Genomic DNA, 18,134 nt, shown 5'->3' with positions numbered 1-18,134 from the left:
ATCAAAAATACATCTACATGTGGAACAACTCCTACAGAACACCTACTGAATGCTGGCAGAAGACCTCAGACTTCTCAAAAGAACAGAGGCCAGAGGGCAACCTACATTCAGAAGCAGGGCCAAATCCAAAGCTGAACCCCAGGAGTGGTGAGAACAAAGAAGAGAAAGGGAAATTTCTCCCAGCAGCCTCAGGAGCAGCGGATTAAAGCCCCACAATCAACTTGATGTACCCTGCATCTCTGGAATACCTGAAGAGACAACGAATCATCCTCAAATTGAGGCGGTGGACTTTGGGAGCAACTGTAGATATGGGGTCTGCTTTCTGCATCTAATTTGTTTCTGGTTTTATGTCTATCTTAGTTTAGTATTTAAAGCTTGTTATCATTGGTAGCTTTGTTTATTGATTTGGTTTGCTCTCTTCCTTTTATATATATATATTTTTTCTTTCTTTCTTTTTCTCTTTTTGTGAGTGTGTACGTGTATGCTTCTTTGTGTGATTTTGTCTGTATAGCTTTGCTTTTACCATTTGTCCTAGGGTTCTGTCTGTTCATTTTTTTTTTTTTTTCAGTATAGTTTTTAGCGCTTGTTACCATTACTAGATTTGTTTTCTGGTTTGGTTGCTCTCTTCTGTCTTTCTTTTTTTAAATTACTTTTTAAAAAAATTTATTTTATTTTATTTATTTATTTATTTATTTGTTTTTGCGGTACGCAGGCCTCTCACTGTTGTGGCCTCTCCCATTGTGGAGCACAGGCTCCGGACGTGCAGGCTCAGCAGCCATGGCTCATGGGCCCAGCCGCTCCGTGGCATGTGGGATCTTCCCAGACCAGGGCACAAACCCGTGTCCCCTGCATTGGCAAGCTGACTCTTGACCACTGCACCACCAGGGAAGCCCTATTTTTTATTTTTAATAATTTTTTAAAAAGTTTTTATTTTAATAATTTTATTTATTTATTTATTTATTTATTTTTCTTTCTTTAGCTCTTTATTTTTCTCCCTTTTCTTCTGAGCCATGTGGCTAACAGGGTCTTGGCTGGGTGTCAGGCCTGAGACTCTGAGGTGGGAGAGCCGAGTTCAGGACATTGGTCCACCAAAGACCTCCCAGCTCCATGTAATATCAAATGGCAAGAGCTCTCCCAGAGATCTCCATCTCAACGCTGAGACCCAGCTCCACTCAACGACCAGCAAGCAACAGTGCTAGACATCTTATGCCAGACAACTGGCAACACAGGAACACAACCTCACCCATTAGCAGAGAGGCTGCCTAAAATCATACTAAGTTCACAGACATCCCAAAACACACCACTGGATGCAGTCCTGCCCACTAGAAAGACAAGACCCAGCCTCATCCACCAGAACACAGGCACCAGTCCCCTCCACTAGGAAGCCTACACAACTCACTGAACCAACCTTAACCACTGGGCACAGATACCAAAAACAACAGGAAGTACGAACCTGCAGCTTGCAAAAAGGAGACCCCAAACACAGTAAGTTAAACAAAATGAGAAGACAGAGAAATATGCAGCACATGAAGGAGCAAAGTAAAAACCCACCAGACCAAACAAATGAAGGGGAAATAGGCAGTCTATCTGAAAAAGAATTCAGAGTAATGATAGTCAAGATGATCCAAAATCTTGGAAATAGAATGGAGAAAATACAAGAAACGTTTCACAAGTACCTAGAAGAACTACAGAGCAAACAAACAGTGATGAACAACACAATAAATGAAATTAAAAATTACCTAGAAGGAATCAATAGCAGAATAACTGAAGAACAGATAAGTGACCTGGAAGATAAAATAGTGGAAATAACTACCACAGAGCAGAATAAAGAAAAAAGAATGAAAAGAATTGAGGACAGTCTCAGAGACCTTTGTGACAACATTAAATACACGAACATTTGAATTATAGAGGTCCCAGAAGAAGAAGAGAAAAAAAAGGGGACTGAGAAAATATTTGAAGGGATTATAAAAGAAAATTTCCTTATTATGGGAAACGAAATAGTTAGTCAACCCCAGGAAGCACAGAGAGTCCCATACAGGATAAATCCTAGGAGAAACATGCCAAGACACATATTAATCAAACTATCAAAAATTAAATACAAAGAAAAAATATTAAAGCAGCAAGGGAAAAACAACAAATAACGTATAAGGGAATCCCCATAAGGTTAACAGCTGATATTTCAGCAGAAACTCTGCAAGCCAGAAGGGTGTGGCAGGACATATTTAAGTGATGAAAGGGAAAAACCTACAACCAAGATTACTCTGCTGAGCAAGGATATCATTCAGATTCAACGGAGATATTAAAACCTTTCCAGACAAGCAAAAGCTAAGAGAATTCAGCACCACCAAACCAGTTTTACACCAAATGCTAAAGGAATTTCTCTAGGCAGGAAACACAACAGAAGGAAAAGACCTACAATAACAAACCCAAAACAATTAACAAAATGATAGGGCTTCCCTGGTGGTGCAGTGGTTGAGAGTCCACCTGCCGATGCAAGGGACACGGGTTCGTGCCCCGGTCCGGGAAGAACCCACGTGCCATGGAGCGGCTGGGCCTGTGAGCCATGGCCGCTGAGCCTGCACAACCGGAACCAGTGCTCCACAATGGGAGAGGCCACAGCAGTGAGAGGCCCGCACACTGAAAAAGAAAAAAAAAAAAGAAAATGATAATAGGAACATACATATCAATAATTACCTTAAATGTAAATAGATTAAATGCTACAACCAAAAGACACAGACTGGCTGAATGGGTACAAAAACAAGACCCATATATATGCTGTCTACAAGAGACCCACTTCAGACCTAGGGACACATACAGACTGAAAGTGAGGGGATGGAAAAAGATATTCCATACAAATGGAAATCAAAAGAAAGCTGGAGTAGCAATTCTCATATCAGACAATACAGACTTTAAAATTAAGTACTATTACAAGAGACAAAGAAGGACACTACATAATGATCAAAGGATCAATCCAAGAAGAAGATATAACAATTATCAATATATATGCACCCAAAGTAGGAACATCTCAATACATAAGGCAAATGCTAACAGCCATAAAAGGGGAAATCGACAGTAACATAATCATAGTAGTGGACTTTAACACCTCACTTTCACCAAAGGACAGATCTTCAAAACTGAAAATAAATAAGGAAACACAAGCTTTAAATGATACATTAAACAAGATGGACTTAATTGATATTTATAGAACATTCCATCCAAAAACAACAGAATACACTTTCTTCTCAAGTGCTCATGGAACATTCTCCAGGATACATCATACCTTGGGTAACAAATTAAGCCTTCGTAAATTTAAGAAAATTGAAATCATATCAACTATCTTTTCCAACCTCAACCCTATGAGCCTAGATATCAATTACAGGGAAAATCTGTAAAAAATACAAACACATGGAGGCTAAACTACTACTAAATAACCAAGAGATCACTGAAGAAATCCAAGAGGAAATCAAAAAGTACCTAGAAACAAATGACAATGAAAACACAACGACCCAAAACCTATGGGATGAAGCAAAAGTAGTTCTAAGAGGGAAGTTTATAGCAATACAATCCTACTTCAAGAAACAAGAAACAGCTCAAATAAACAACCTAACCTTACACCTAAAGCAGTTAGAAAAAGAAGAACAAAAAACCCCAAAGCTAGCAGACGGAAAGAAATCATAAAGACCAGATAAGAAATAAATGAAAAAAAATGAAGCAAATGATAGCAAAATCAATAAAACTGGGATTCCGTGGTGGCGCAGTGGTTGAGAGTCCGCCTGCCGATGCAGGGGACAGGGGTTCGTGCCTTGGTCCAGGAAGATCCCACATGCCGCGGAGTGGCTGGCCCCATGAGCCATGGCTGCTGAGCCTGTGTGTCCACAGCCTGTGCTCCGCAAGGGGAGAGGCCACAACAGTGAGAGGCCCATGTACCACAAAATAAATAAATAAATAAAATTAAAACTAAAAGAGAAAGAAAGAAAGAAAGAAAAATAATAATAAATAAAATAAAACCTGGTTCTTTGAGAAGATAAACAAAATTGATAAACAAAATTGACCATAGCCAGACTCATCAAGAAAAAAGGGGGAGATTAAATCAATAGAATTAGAAATGAAAAAGGAGAAGTAACAACTGACACTGCAGAAATACAAAGGATCATGAGAGATTACTACAAGCAACTATATGCCAATAAAATGGACAACCTGGAAGAAATGGACAAATTCTTAGAAAAGCACAACCTTCTGACACTGAATCAGGAAGAAATACAAAATATAAACAGACCAATCACAAGCACTGAAATTGAAACTGTGATTAAAAATCTTCCAACAAACAAAAGCCCAGGACCAGATGGCCTCACAGGCTAAATCTATCAAACACTGAGAGAAGAGCTAACACCTATCCTTCTCAAACTCTTCCAAGCTATAGCAGAGGGAGGAACACTCCCAACTCATTCTACGAGGCCACCACCACCCTGATACCAAAACCAGACAAAGGTGTCACAAAGAAAGAAAACTACAGGCCAATATCACTGATGAACATAGATGCAAAAATCCTCAACAAAATACTAGCAAACAGAATCCAACAGCACATTAAAAGGATCATACACCATGATCAAGTGGGGTTTATCCCAGGAATGCAAGGATTCTTCAATATAAGCAAATCAATCAATGTGATAAATCATATTAACAAATTGAAGGATAAAAACCATTATGATAATCTCAATAGATGCAGAAGAAGCTTTCGACAAAATTCAACACCCATTTATGATTAAAAACCCTCCAGAAAGTAGGCATAGAGGGAACTTACCTTAACATAATAACAGCCATATATGACAAACCCACAGCCAACATCATTATCAATGGTAAAAAACTGAAACCATTTCCACTAAGATCAGGAACATGACAAGGTTGCCTACTCTCACCACTATTATTCAACACAGTTTTGGAAGTTTTAGCCACAGCAGTCAGAGAATAAAAAGAAATTAAAGGAATCCAAATTGGAAAAGAAGAAGTAATAAAACTGTCACTGTTTGCAGATGACATGACGCTATACAAAGAGAATCCTAAAGATGCTACCAGAAAACTACTAGAGCTAATGAAGGCATTTGGTAAAGTAGCAGGATACAAAATTAATGCACAGAAATCTCTTGCATTCCTATACACTAATGATGAAAAATCTGAAAGAAAAATTAAGGAAACACTCCCATTTACCACTGCAACAAAAAGAATAAAATACCTAGGAATAAACCTACCTAAGGAGACAAAAGACCTGTATGCAGAAAACTATAAGACACTGGTAAAGGAAATTAAAGATGATACAAACTGATGGAGAGATATACAATATTCTTGGATTTGAGGGATCAACATTGTGAAAATGACTATACTGCCCAAAGCAATCTACAGATTCAATGCAATCCCTATCAAACCACAAATGGCATTTTTCACAAGACTAGAACAAAAAATTTCACAATTTATATGGAAACACAAAAGACCCCGAATAGCCAAAGCAATCTTGAGAAAGAAAAATGGAGCTGGAGGAATCAGGCTCCCTGACTTCAGAGTTTACTACAAAGCTACAGTAACCAAGACAGTATGGTGCTGGCACAAAAACAGAAATATAGATCAATGGAACAGGAGAGAAAGCCCAGAGATAAATCCACGCACATATGGTCACCTTATCTTTGATAAAGGAGGCAAGAATATACAATGGAGAAAGACAGCCTCTTCAATAAGTGGTGCTGGGATAACTGGACAGCTACATGTAAAAGAATGAAATTAGAACACTCCCTACACAAAAATAAACTCAAAATGGATTAAAGATCTAAATGTAAAGCCAGACACTAAAAACTCTTAGAGGAAAACACAGAAGAACACTCTATGACATTAATCACAGCAAGATCCTTTCGACCCACCTCCTAGAGAAATGGAAATAAAAAGAAAAATAAACAAATGGGACCTAATGAAACTTAAAAGCTTTTGCACAGGAAAGAAAACCATAAACAAGACAAAAAGACAACCCTCAGAATGTGAGAAAGTATTTGCAAACAAAGCAACTGACAAAGGATTTATCTCCAAAATATATAAACAGCTCATGCAGCTCAATATTAAAAAAACAAACAACCCAATCCAAACATGGGCAGAAGACCTAAATAGACATTTCTCCAAAGATGATATACAGATGGCCAAGAAGCACATGAAAAGCTGCTCAACATCACTAATTATTAGAGAAATGCAAATCAAAACTACAATGAGGTATCACCTCACACCAGGCAGAATGGCCATCATCAAAAAATCTACAAACAATAAATGCTGGAGAGGGTGTGGACAAAAGGGAACCCTCTTACACTGTTGGTGGGAATGTAAATTGATACAGCCACTATGGAGAACAGTATGGAGGTTCCTTAAAAAACTACAAATACTGCAGACTCACTCTGCACCTGGCTGCAGCCCCAGGCGGGTGCTTTTTCCGTCTGCCACAGCAGCATTCAGGGGGCTGTGACCACTTTGACCTGTCAAGGGCAACGCAGCCACCCCGGTACACGGGTGAAAAAAAAAAAAAAAACTACAAATAGAACTACCATATGATCCAGCAATCCCACTACTGGGCATATATCCTAAGAAAAGCATAATTCCACTATGTTCATTGCATCTCTATTTACAATAGCCAGGACATGGAAGCAACCTAAGTGTCCATCGACAGATGAATGGATAAAGAAGATGTGGCACATACAGACAATGGAATATTACTCAGCCATAAAAAGAAACGAAATTGAGTTATTTGTAGTGAGGTGGATGGACCTAGAGACTGTCATACAGAGTGAAGTAAGTCAGAAAGGGAAAAACAAATACCATATGCTAACACATATATATGGAATCTAAAAAAAAGAAAGTTTCTGAAGAACTTAGGGGCAGGACAGGAATAAAGACAGATGTAGAGAATGGACTTGAGGACACAGGGATGGGGAAGGGTAAGCTGGGACGAAGTGAGAGAGTGGCATGGACATATATACACTACCAAATGTACAATAGATAGCTAGTGGGAAGCAGCCACATGGCACAGAGAGATCAGTTTGGTGCTTTGTGTCCACCTAGAGGGGTGGGACATGGAGGGTGGGAGGGAAATGCAAGAGGGAGGAAATATGGGGTTATACGTATAGCTGATTCACTTTGTTATACAGCAGAAACTAACACACCCTTTTATAGCAATTATACTCCAGTAAAGATGTTAAAAAAATGATATATGATAAAGTAGTAGTTTATTTATTATTATTATTATCCACAGTATGAAATATACATCCTTGAGTCCATACTAAGATAAATAACTATTTGAATAAATATTCAACCAACCAGTAAGTTGGTAGAAGAGAAATACCCTGTATGAAGAATTCTAGATAATGTATGTGGCTATTTCTTTCCTCAAGGAGGTCAAGCATAACTCCCTACTCCTTAGGTGTGCATAGGGACTTCCTTCCAAGATTTCAGTATGGAAAGGTGGGGGAGAGGAGAGTAACTCCACAGTGGGGAGACCTGAGAAACACTACCCCAGTCAGGTGATCAAGGTCAACAGCAACAGTGATATGTCATGTTGAAAGTATATGCCCTTGACATGATGTAATGAAAATGTCACCTTACCTCTGTGGTTTTCCTCCCCCAGACCCATAACCTCAGTTTAGTCATGAGAAAAACATCAGAGAAATACCAATAGAAATTCTCACAAAATACCTGATCAGTATTCCTCAAAATTATCAAGGTCATCAAAAAAAAGAAAGCCTGAAACGCTGTTAGCCAAGAGGAGCCTGAGGAGACATGGTGACTAAATGTAACTGGGTTTTCTGGATGGGATCCTAGACCAGATAAAGGGTATTAGGTAAAGCCTAAGGAAATGTGAAGAAAATAGGGACTTTAGTTAATAATCATGTAGCAATATCAGTTCACTAATTATAAAATGTACCATACTAATGTAAGATGTTAATAATTGAGGAAACTCAGTACAACATATACGGAAACTCTCTGTATTACCTTTCCAGTTTTTTCTGTAAATCTAAAACTGTTCTAAAAACAGAGTTTATTTTTTAAAATGTTATCTGGCTGATTCTCCATGTAGGGTCTCCCACTTTGCACAAAATACCTAAATGAAAACCCAGAAATCATCACTAAAACTGATAACCCACTGCTAGATTCTGGGAAGAATTTTCCCCATTTATAAGGCAGGTGCAGCTAAACTGAGGAAAATAACAGGCAGCGTAACCATGTTTCACCCCTGAAATAAAGCATTCCCCCGGCCTGAAAGAAGATGGATGGGAGAGCATTGCTCCTTTCTCTCCTGTCAAAGCTCTTACTCAGAGACCCAGGATCTGCACTAACCAGAAAATTAATCAGTTGACCAACTGAATGACAGCTGTTTTTGAAGGATTAGCCTTCATCTTGGGGGACAGAGTGACTGCAAATAAAACACTGTATGATGGGGGGATATTATAAGCAACAGTTATTATTGACATTTTATGAGCACTGTGTAAAGGTTTTACTTGCATTATTTCCTTTAATCCTCTTAACAATCCCACAAGGTTGGAAAGTGAGAAAAATGAAGCACAGAGAAGTTAAGTGACTTGCCGAGAGATATACAGAAAGTGGCAGAGCTAGAATTAAAATCCTAACCGTCTAATTTTAAAGCCCACACTTTTTAAAAAATTTAATTAATTAATTTATTTTTGCTGTGTTGGGTCTTCGTTTCTGTGCGTGGGCTTTCTCTAGTTGTGGCAAGCGGGGGCCACTCTTCATCGCGGTGCGCGGGCCTCTCACTATCGCGGCCTCTCTTGTTGCGGAGCACAGGCTCCAGATGCGCAGGCTCAGTAGTTGTGGCTCACGGGCCTAGTTGCTCCGTGGCATGTGGGAGCCTCCCAGACCAGGGCTCAAACCCATGTCCCCTGTATTAGGAGGCAGATTCTCAACCACAGCGCCAGCAGAGAAGCCCAAAAGCCCACACTTTTAACCCTTCTACTGTACTTCATAAAAAACCCTATCAGCAGTGTATAGTGAGGGTTGAGATTCTTATTGTACTTTAATTGTGATCTTTATTTGTACTTTACTGTACTGGATTCATTCAACAAATATTTTTTGCATGTCTACTATGTGCCAGGTCCTGTGCTGGCACTGGACACACAAAGGTGAACCAGACATACAGACACATCCTTATACACAAGAGATCCAGAGTTCACTGGATTAAAGGGAGAATACACCATTTCAGCCTGGCAGAACCACATTAGATCTGTGCCTACATACTGGGTACTGACTCAACATGAAACTAAGTACATCAGCTTGCCCCCTTTTTGTGTACCTAATAAACGGGATTCTACAGTATGGAAGTGGACAGTGAGAGAGGCTCAAGGCCAATCACAAAGCCTTACCAGTTGGTAAACACTGAAATCAAGAGAAAGCGCATCATCATGAAAACTCAGATAATCACTTCATGCAAGGGTTGTTACCTTTCAGCAATCTTATGCTTAGTGTCTTCAACAAGATACAAGAAGAAAGAGCCTCATTGAAACTAGAGCAGAAAAACATATAGGTAAAATATGTTGGGACAAAATTTAAAATACAAACAAAAGAATGAGACAACAAAGCTCAGCTGTTACTTTCTCAGGGAGGGCTCTCTGGGACATACAACAGTAGCCCCCTATTTCTAGTCACTATGAAAAGATCCTGCTTTGTTTTCTTTATGACACAACATCATGGATTTATCTTGCTAATCTATTTGTTTACTTATCTACTGCCTGTCTTTTCACACTAGAATAGAAGGTCAATAAGAATATGAATATTATTTGTTTACTACTGAATCGTCAGTACCTAGAACAGCATCTACCACAAAGTAGAAGCTCAACAAATATTTATTCAGTGATTGAATACACAGGCAACAACATGCAAATGGAGATGGGTATAACAAATGGAAAAATTTCAAGGGAACCCGAATTATGATAGCAGAATTTAAACCCACATTGGAGTTAATAAAGATTTTTTTAAAGTGTAAGAGCTCAGGATCAACAAATCAATGGAAAAGAATGGACAGGCTAGAAGTGAACTGACACTTATAGTCATTTGTTTTTCAACAAAGGTGCCAAAGTGATTCAGGGGAGGAAGAAGAACTTTCCAATAAATGGTACAGATTTTTAAAAATAAACCTCAACTGCTACTGTATACAAAAATTATTGAGATAAATCATATATCTAAATGTAAAAGCTAAAACCATAAAGCTTTTAGAGGAAAACATCAAAGAATATAATCTTGATTTGAGGGCAGGCAAAGATTCTCAGATCACAGAAAGTAATAGCCTTAAAAGAAATTTTTAAATGATATATTAGACTTCATCAAAACTAAAGATATCTGCTCATCAAAAGACACCTTTCAGCAAATGAATAGGCAAGGTGCAGATTTGGAGAAAATATTCACAATACATATATCTGACCAAACACTGGTATCCAGAATATATAAAGAATTCCTACTACCTAAAAATAAAAAGACAAGCAGTCCAATTAAAAGTGGCAAAAAATTTGGACAGTTCACAAGAGAAGATATACAAATGGTAAATAAGTACATGAAAAAGTATATAACTTTATTAGTCATCAGTGAAATGAAAATTAAAACCACAATAAAATGCCATTATAGACTTACCAGAAAGGCTAAAATTAAAAACAATTATGGCACCAAACATTTGTGACATTGTGAAGCAACTAAAACCGTAATAGTTACTTCGTAGGAAACTACAATGGTACAATCACCCAGGAAAAAAAATCTTATAATTTCTTGTAAAGCTAAATATACACTGACCTTTTGACCAGTAATTCTAGTACTATGTATTAGCTCAAGAGAAGTAAAAGTATATGTTCACAAAAATACTTATACAAAAATGTTCATAGCAGTAATTCATAAAGCCCTAAACTGGAAACACCAGCATATTGATCAATAGGAGAATGGATAATCCTGTGGTATAATCCCACAATGGAATACTACTCATCAACTAAAAGGAAAAACTTATATACCCAATATGAATGAATCTCACATGCATTATGCTGGTTGAAAGAAGCCTTACACAAAAGAGTATATATTGTATAGTTTAATTTTATGAAATTCTAAACAGGTAAAACTAACTCCTGGTGGAAAAATTAGAACAGTAGTTGTCTCTGGGGTTGGTGGTAGGTGTCTCTGGGAAGATGCATAGGGGAACTTTTTGGGGTGATGATATGTTAAGATATACTTCCAATTGAGAAATAACCAAATTGTCATTTTAAGCTAGTAAGTTTTGGGGTGATTTGGTAGGCAAGATTGGATTACCAAACAGAATCTATGTCCAAATAAGTATTAGAAATACAGTTATATTAATATGGAAAAATATAAGTAGTGCTGCTTGGAAAAGTAACTGCATTTTGTAAATGTAACAATTTATTACTTATAATGTAGTTAAAACCCTTTAATACATGAACAAAAACAAGCAAACTGAAGTAAGCACATACTCAATTCATCTTCCTACATAGTGGGGAGTTAAAAGATACAGTTTCAATTTTGTCTTTATTAATTAGAGATATACTGATTAAAGAATGCTTTTGTAAAAGGAGCATGATAAATAACTTTCACTTCACTGAAATAAAACAAATCAAGCAAAATATAATACATATAGTAGAATTCAGAAAAAGCAAAACATAATAAAGTAAAAATTCAGAAAGAATAAGATAATAGACTTAGGGCCTCCCTGGTGGCGCAGTGGTTGAGAGTCCGCCTGCCGATGCAGGGGATACGGGTTCGTGCCCCGGTCTGGGAGGATCCCATATGCCGTGGAGCGGCTGGGCCCGTGAGCCATGGCCGCTGGGCCTGCGCATCCGGAGCCTGTGCTCCGCAACGGGAGAGGCCACAAGAGTGAGAGGCCCGCATACCGCAAAAAGAAAAAAAAAAAAAAAAAAAAAAAGATAATAGACTTAAAACCAAACACCTTATTTTAAAAAAAAAAAGATTCTCAGATTGGATTAAAAAATTAAATTCAGATGTATGCAGTTTACAGGAAATATGCCTAAAACAAAATTAACCAGAAGTAATAAAAATAAAAGAATGAGTAAGGAATTATCAGTTTAAACATATATCCTTTAGAAAAGACTTACCTAAAACCCCAGTTTACATCCCCTGCTAGATGCTTTTATGACATCCTGTATTTTTTCTGCACAGAATTTATCACAACTGATTAGATTCTGATTTGCATGACTTTTTTGTTTGTTTGTTTACTTCACATTCTAAGCTCTGTAAGGAAAGGCACCAGCTCTGTTTTGCTCCCTGCTTTATCTCCAGTGCCCAGCATAGTGCTTAGAACATAAGAAATACTCATTGAATAGATGTATTCTTAAAATACAATAAATTTAAAAAAAGAAGCAGAGATGACAACATTAACTTCAAACTAAGTAGCTTTCAAAGTAAAAAGCAGTCAAATAAAACAAAAGAGTAATTTTGAATCTGTAAAAGAAACAATTCTCAGTTGTGAATCTGTTTTTGCAAAAAATATGGAATCAAAAATATATAAGGCAAGAAATATTAGCAATTCAAAGAGATTGATGATGACAGACTATAAAAGTATTCAACTCCCTTCCTGACAAAATATCATGACATTACAAAGAAAAGTTAATATCTAATAGATCCATATCAGCAGTGGAAAGTAAAAAGAATTGGCCAGAGGTTTCCACTTCCTGATAGGCTAAGGAAGCTCTTCAAAGATTGCTACCCCCTTCATAACAATAAGAAAAAAGACAAAATAAAGCTCTCATTTTAAAGCTGTGAAAGAGTGACTGGTGGACAGAGAGAAACCCAAATGAACTACATTCCAGTCAAGAGACAGCCTTTATAGATGAATGGAAAGCAGGGGTTGCTTTCATACCTGGGACCAGTTGCTTGCAGTAGGACAATGAGCCTATCATCAGTAGAGTGACTGCTGAAAGGAGGAAAACGAGCCAAATTTTTAATAACAGGGTGGGCTGGCACGGCATATAGGTATCTGGAAGAGCCACAGATGCAAAAGTAAATTTCAATCCCTGGTCGGGGAACTAAGATCCCACATGCTGCATGGCCAAAAACAAACAAACAAACAAAAAAACAACCATATACACTTCCTCATTGCTAGCTCAAGGAAAGCCCCACAGAGCCAGCTTTGTAGAATTTGTGGAATTCATTTACAAAATTATAAACTGGAAATCACAGTTTTCATAGATATTTCAAGACTATGTCCTAAATTTGCAAAAACAGATGCTTACAGAAGCTGTTAGCAAGTCACAAAACGCTTCAGATACCATTAGGTATCAAGTTAGGTATAAAATTAGGTTCATTTATTCATAAATAAACTAATAAATTAAAAAATAATATAACTAAGCAAATATTTACTGAGTACCTACTATGTGTCGAGAACTATTCTAGGCACTGGAATAGAAACTGTTTCTCCTTTTACTAAAGAAAATGGAATATATTATAGATAGCTATAAAATTCTAGTAAATTACATGATGAGTCTTGTACTACTAAAATTGCTGCCCTGTTCCTTGTTTTTAAGGTTCATCTATCTTTGCTCTGGATCCTGGTCTCTCTTATGGCTATGAAACAAACCAGTCATTTACAGGTTAATTACCATGGCGGACTGGTTATTTTCTTTTCTGTGATCGGAGAAAATAGTCAACAGCATGAACAGATAAGAGAAGTTAAGAACTGAGAATGGGGACTGGGCATAGGTGTTCACTGATAACATTCCAGATGACTCCTCAAAGGAGAGGTGACGATGGAAGCCATTAGAAGGAGTCAAAGAGTAAACGGGTATTCAAAGCAAGGAGGAGATAGCACTCTTTAGCCTCACCTCATTTCATCTACTGTCTTCAACCTAATGCAACAAATATTTATAAAGGAAGTACTGATATCCAATACTGTGTTCGGTTTTTGTGGAAGAAAGACTTGGAGAAATTAACCCACAAACAGATCACTCTGGGCCAATGGTTCTCACCTTGCACTGTGCATCAGAACCCCATGGAGAACTTTTTGTAAATACATATGCTCAGTCTCTATTTCCAGAGATTTTGATTCAATCAGTTTAGAAAAGAGTGCAGGCATCAATATTTTTTAAAAGCACCCTGTTGATTCTAATGTGTGGGCTATGCTAGAATACCCCAAAAGCCCAATCAGCATGTCAACTGTGAGACTTTTCTTTGGGCAACAGAAAGCAGCAAGTGAAAAGTTGAAGCTCACACTATCTGTTTAGTTGGTCTTTACTGGCTATTCAAAGAAGAAGTTCAAGAAATTTGGCATGATTATTTTCTTAGTGCCTTTTTAAAAGCCACAATTTGATCATAAATTTATAAACCAGCTCAGTAAGAGCCTGGAATTTTCACAGAGAACAGCTTCCAGAGCTTTTCTTTCTTTCTTTCTTTTTTTAAGTAACTTACGAAGTAGTAGTGGCTACAATGGGGAAAGAATTACTACATAATCATTTCAAGAGAGTAATTAATTTGTGTTTCCTTTTTTTCTTCTCTCCAAAAGAAGTGTTTACATAATCCAACATATTGTCAGTAAAGAAGAATTTACAAGTGGGAACAATTCCATTTCTGCTGATGTGTTACATTTGGCTTTGTAATTGAGAACCTGGATCCATTGTACCTACAAATAAACATGGGTCTTCCCAGGCCTGACACTTACCATTTAGACAATCATTGGTTCATAGTCTGACAGTAACTTGGTCTGGAAAAAATCATTTTGATAGACAAAATAGGATGTTTAAATGAGACTCTGAGTTTATAGTTGAGACCAACAGGTATTACATTCTAAAGGGAGTGCTAAGGCCATCTAGGCCTTCTATGTAGGACTTGGAAAGAAGATGCCCCTGCCTCCAAGTTAAGGTGCTGGTTTTCCAACTCTGCACTGTGTAAAAAGGATAACAGTTCATGAGAGCCCCGTATTGATGATTTCTTGGGGTTTCTTGAGAGTTCCTTCCAGAGAACCACTTGTAGGATGTACAATGTCTTTCCCTAGAGTACAGTGTGGGAACAGAGACTGGTACCTGATTCACGACTAAAAATTCCAAAAGTTAGTGGGCAGGAGAAGAGAGCTGCTTTGCGGAAGACTTGAATTTCAATCTAATGGTTGAAGACATGTGACTGAGAATGGGGATCAAATGGACCTATGAAAGATACCCAGGCTTAAAAGGACTCTGACATGGAAGCAACCCAAGTGTCTATCAGTAGATGAATGAATGAACGAACACAAGGTGGTATATACTTACAATAGAATATTAACCAGCCTTAAAAAGAAAATTCTGACACGTGCTACAGAATGGATGAGTCTTAAAGACACTATGCTAAGTGAAATAAGCCAGTCACAAAAGGACAAGTACTGTATGATTCTGCTCATATGAAGTATCTTGACTAGTGAAATTCATAGACAAAGTAGAATGGTGGTTGCCATGGGCTGCATGGAAGGAAGAATGAGGAGATGGGGGTCAATGGGCACAGAGTTTCAGTTTGGGAAGATGAAAAAGTTCTGGCGATGTTTGGTGGTGATGGCTGCACAACAATGTGAATGTACTTAATGCCACTGAACTGTTCGCTTAAAAATAGTAAATTTTGGGGCTTCCCTGGTGGCGCAGTGGTTGAGAATCCGCCTGCCGATGCAGGGGACACGGGTTCATGCCCCGGTCTGGGAAGATCCCACATGCCGCAGAGCGGCTAGGCCCGTGAGCCATGGCCGCTGAGCCTGAGCATCCGGAGCCTGTGCTCCGCAGCAGGAGAGGCCACAACGGTGAGAGGCCCGCGTACTGCAAAAAAAAAAAAAAAAAAAAAAAAAAAAAAAATAGTAAATTTTATGTTGTGTCTGTTTTACCACAATTAAAAAAAAGAAACAAAAACAGGTCCTGACCAAGAGAATTTCCTGGAAGAGTGAGATGATCCCCATAGAGGAAGGGTCTGGATGGGCCCCTGGAAGCCAGGGGCTGAGAGGGGATTATAACCTGTCAGTCAGGAGAGGCAAACCCACATCAGGGATGGCTATCAGGAGATTGCTAGCCCCGAGAGTCCTCTAAGAATTTATAAAAGCAACTCATGATAAAAAGAGAATGCTGATGTCTGATATAGAGGGCCCTGAAACCAACTTAGGACAGCATCTGTCTTGTAAGGCTTTTCCCTCTCATCCAACCTCCCTGCACCTGTCTTAGGGGAGGAAGTGAAGTGAGGAAGAGTCACAAAGCCTACTATGACCCTCTCCTGACCATAGGCTTCTAATCCTGGGCAAGGGGAAAAGCTCAGAGACTATTTAACACCTGAGTAGGTCAGAAGAGCTGTGGAATCTACCAGACTTCACTCAAGAGTGGGGAAGACTGATTCAACAGAGTAGGTTTAAAGGAAGAGGGGTGACAAAGAATCAAACGGCATTCTCCTGGCAACCTAGAAGTCTAACTTCTTTAATCACCCAGTTAGAGAGAAATCTCTCCTTGGAGCTTAGAGGATTGCTCACGGAGAATCATCTGTTTCACTTCTCTCCTCCTTCCCCACCTTCAGGAAGCCAGACTGGACTCTTAATCATCATCTAAGGAAATACCCCAGGGAACACAGTATTTGGGAAGAGGTCCCAAACCCAAATAAGTAAATAACAATTTTCTACTCATGGCTTATAAAGGGGGAAGGGAATACAGAGGTGCTGCTATGTGGCCAGCAAGACTGCCACTAAAATGACTGCCAGTTCCTCCACCACAGCCCTAGCTTTCCCCTTCTGCAATGTTGACATGGCAGACCAAAATAATTATTTGTGGCTGCATGCATTCATTTATTCAATACACTTTTATTGAGTACCATTATATATAAAACACCAAAAGGAATAAAAGATAGCTAAGACATGATCATATGCTTTGATTGACATATGTTCTAGTGGAGGAAAACATACAGACTCACCATTGACTGTAATATAGGGCAAAGAGAGGAACAAATAACCATGAGATTGGAAGCTTTATAGAGAGAAGATTACATTTAAATCAAGCTTTGAATGATGGGACAATTTTGAGGGGAGATGGCATAATTGGAACAGAATAACTAAAGTGGAGAGAATGTTAGGGTGAAGATCAGAGGGCAGAGAAGCAGGTGGCTGATTTGTAGACTATGAAGTAGTTGAGTTTGTAATTTGCACAGAAAACTCTGAAAAGAGAAATGAGGGCCGGGGGCAGGAAGATAGTTTGGTATGAGATTTCCAAGGGCCTTAAAGGCCAGAAGTTTGTACTTTGATAGGTAATGGGGGAGTAATTTAAGGTCTATGAGTGGGTGAATGATGCAATCTAAAATATGGTTTAGGAAGAACAAATAGAAGGCTATTACAATTGCTCAGTCAAGAGGTAATGAAGCCCTTGAGTAGGATGGTTGCTGTGGCAATTGGAAAGGAGGAAAGGGATGGAAGAGGCTTTTGGGAGGTAGAATAAATGGGGCTTGGCTCCTAATTGCATATGCCCTTTCCACACCCTCTGTTTGACCTTCATTCCTTCCCTCTTTTGATCATAAAGGTGTATAATGTGTCCCTTAATACCCTGACTTATATTTCCTGGAAAATTTCTCATCAGTGTTAGGTAAGGCTTCATTTGCAGTATCTATGAAAGACTCCCCAAAGGACAATTCTTGATGTTCAAGATGAAGAAGTAATATTCTACATCTACATTCCTGCTTTATTTTCTCTGTGTTCTAGACTTACAGGTAAAGTTTTACCCCTTTTATCCTAGAATCCTTACTGTCAGAAAATGTAAGCACACATTAGTACATTTCTCATGAAGTTCCTGCTGCTCATGCAAAATGGAAATCAGGATCATAAAAGTAAAGTTATTAAAAATGATAGTAAATTACTTTCTTTGTTCCATTATTCAGCTTTAGGAGCATCTCTGTTCTCTAAGAGCCTCAGAGTATTAATTTTATATATTTAGGAACAAAAGAACTTAACAATATTCGGATTCATGGACAATATTTATAAATACATAATTCTAAAATACAGATCTATTCAGAAGTTAATGTATACTATAGTATAGGTAGATCTCATTCCAGAGTTTGAGTTCAGTAGCTCTCAACACATCGTTTTTTGTCTTCATAAAATTCTGAGATAAGAAATCCTT

The 18,134-nt window shown here is 38.2% G+C and overlaps 1 protein-coding gene across 1 annotated transcript in view; it reads right to left on the bottom strand.

Annotated features, from left to right (window-relative positions):
• Positions 1-18,134, bottom strand: part of PDE11A (phosphodiesterase 11A) — a 454,637-nt gene that overhangs the window by 171,538 nt on the left and 264,965 nt on the right. The window lies entirely within an intron of this gene.

The sequence above is a fragment of the Mesoplodon bidens genome, assembly GCF_964165515.1.
Source record: "Mesoplodon bidens genome assembly, chromosome: 8".
NCBI classification, from domain to species: Eukaryota; Metazoa; Chordata; class Mammalia; order Artiodactyla; family Ziphiidae; genus Mesoplodon; species Mesoplodon bidens.
The sequence above is the reverse complement of the archived record's forward strand: the minus strand, read 5'-3'. Positions and strand labels throughout refer to the sequence as shown.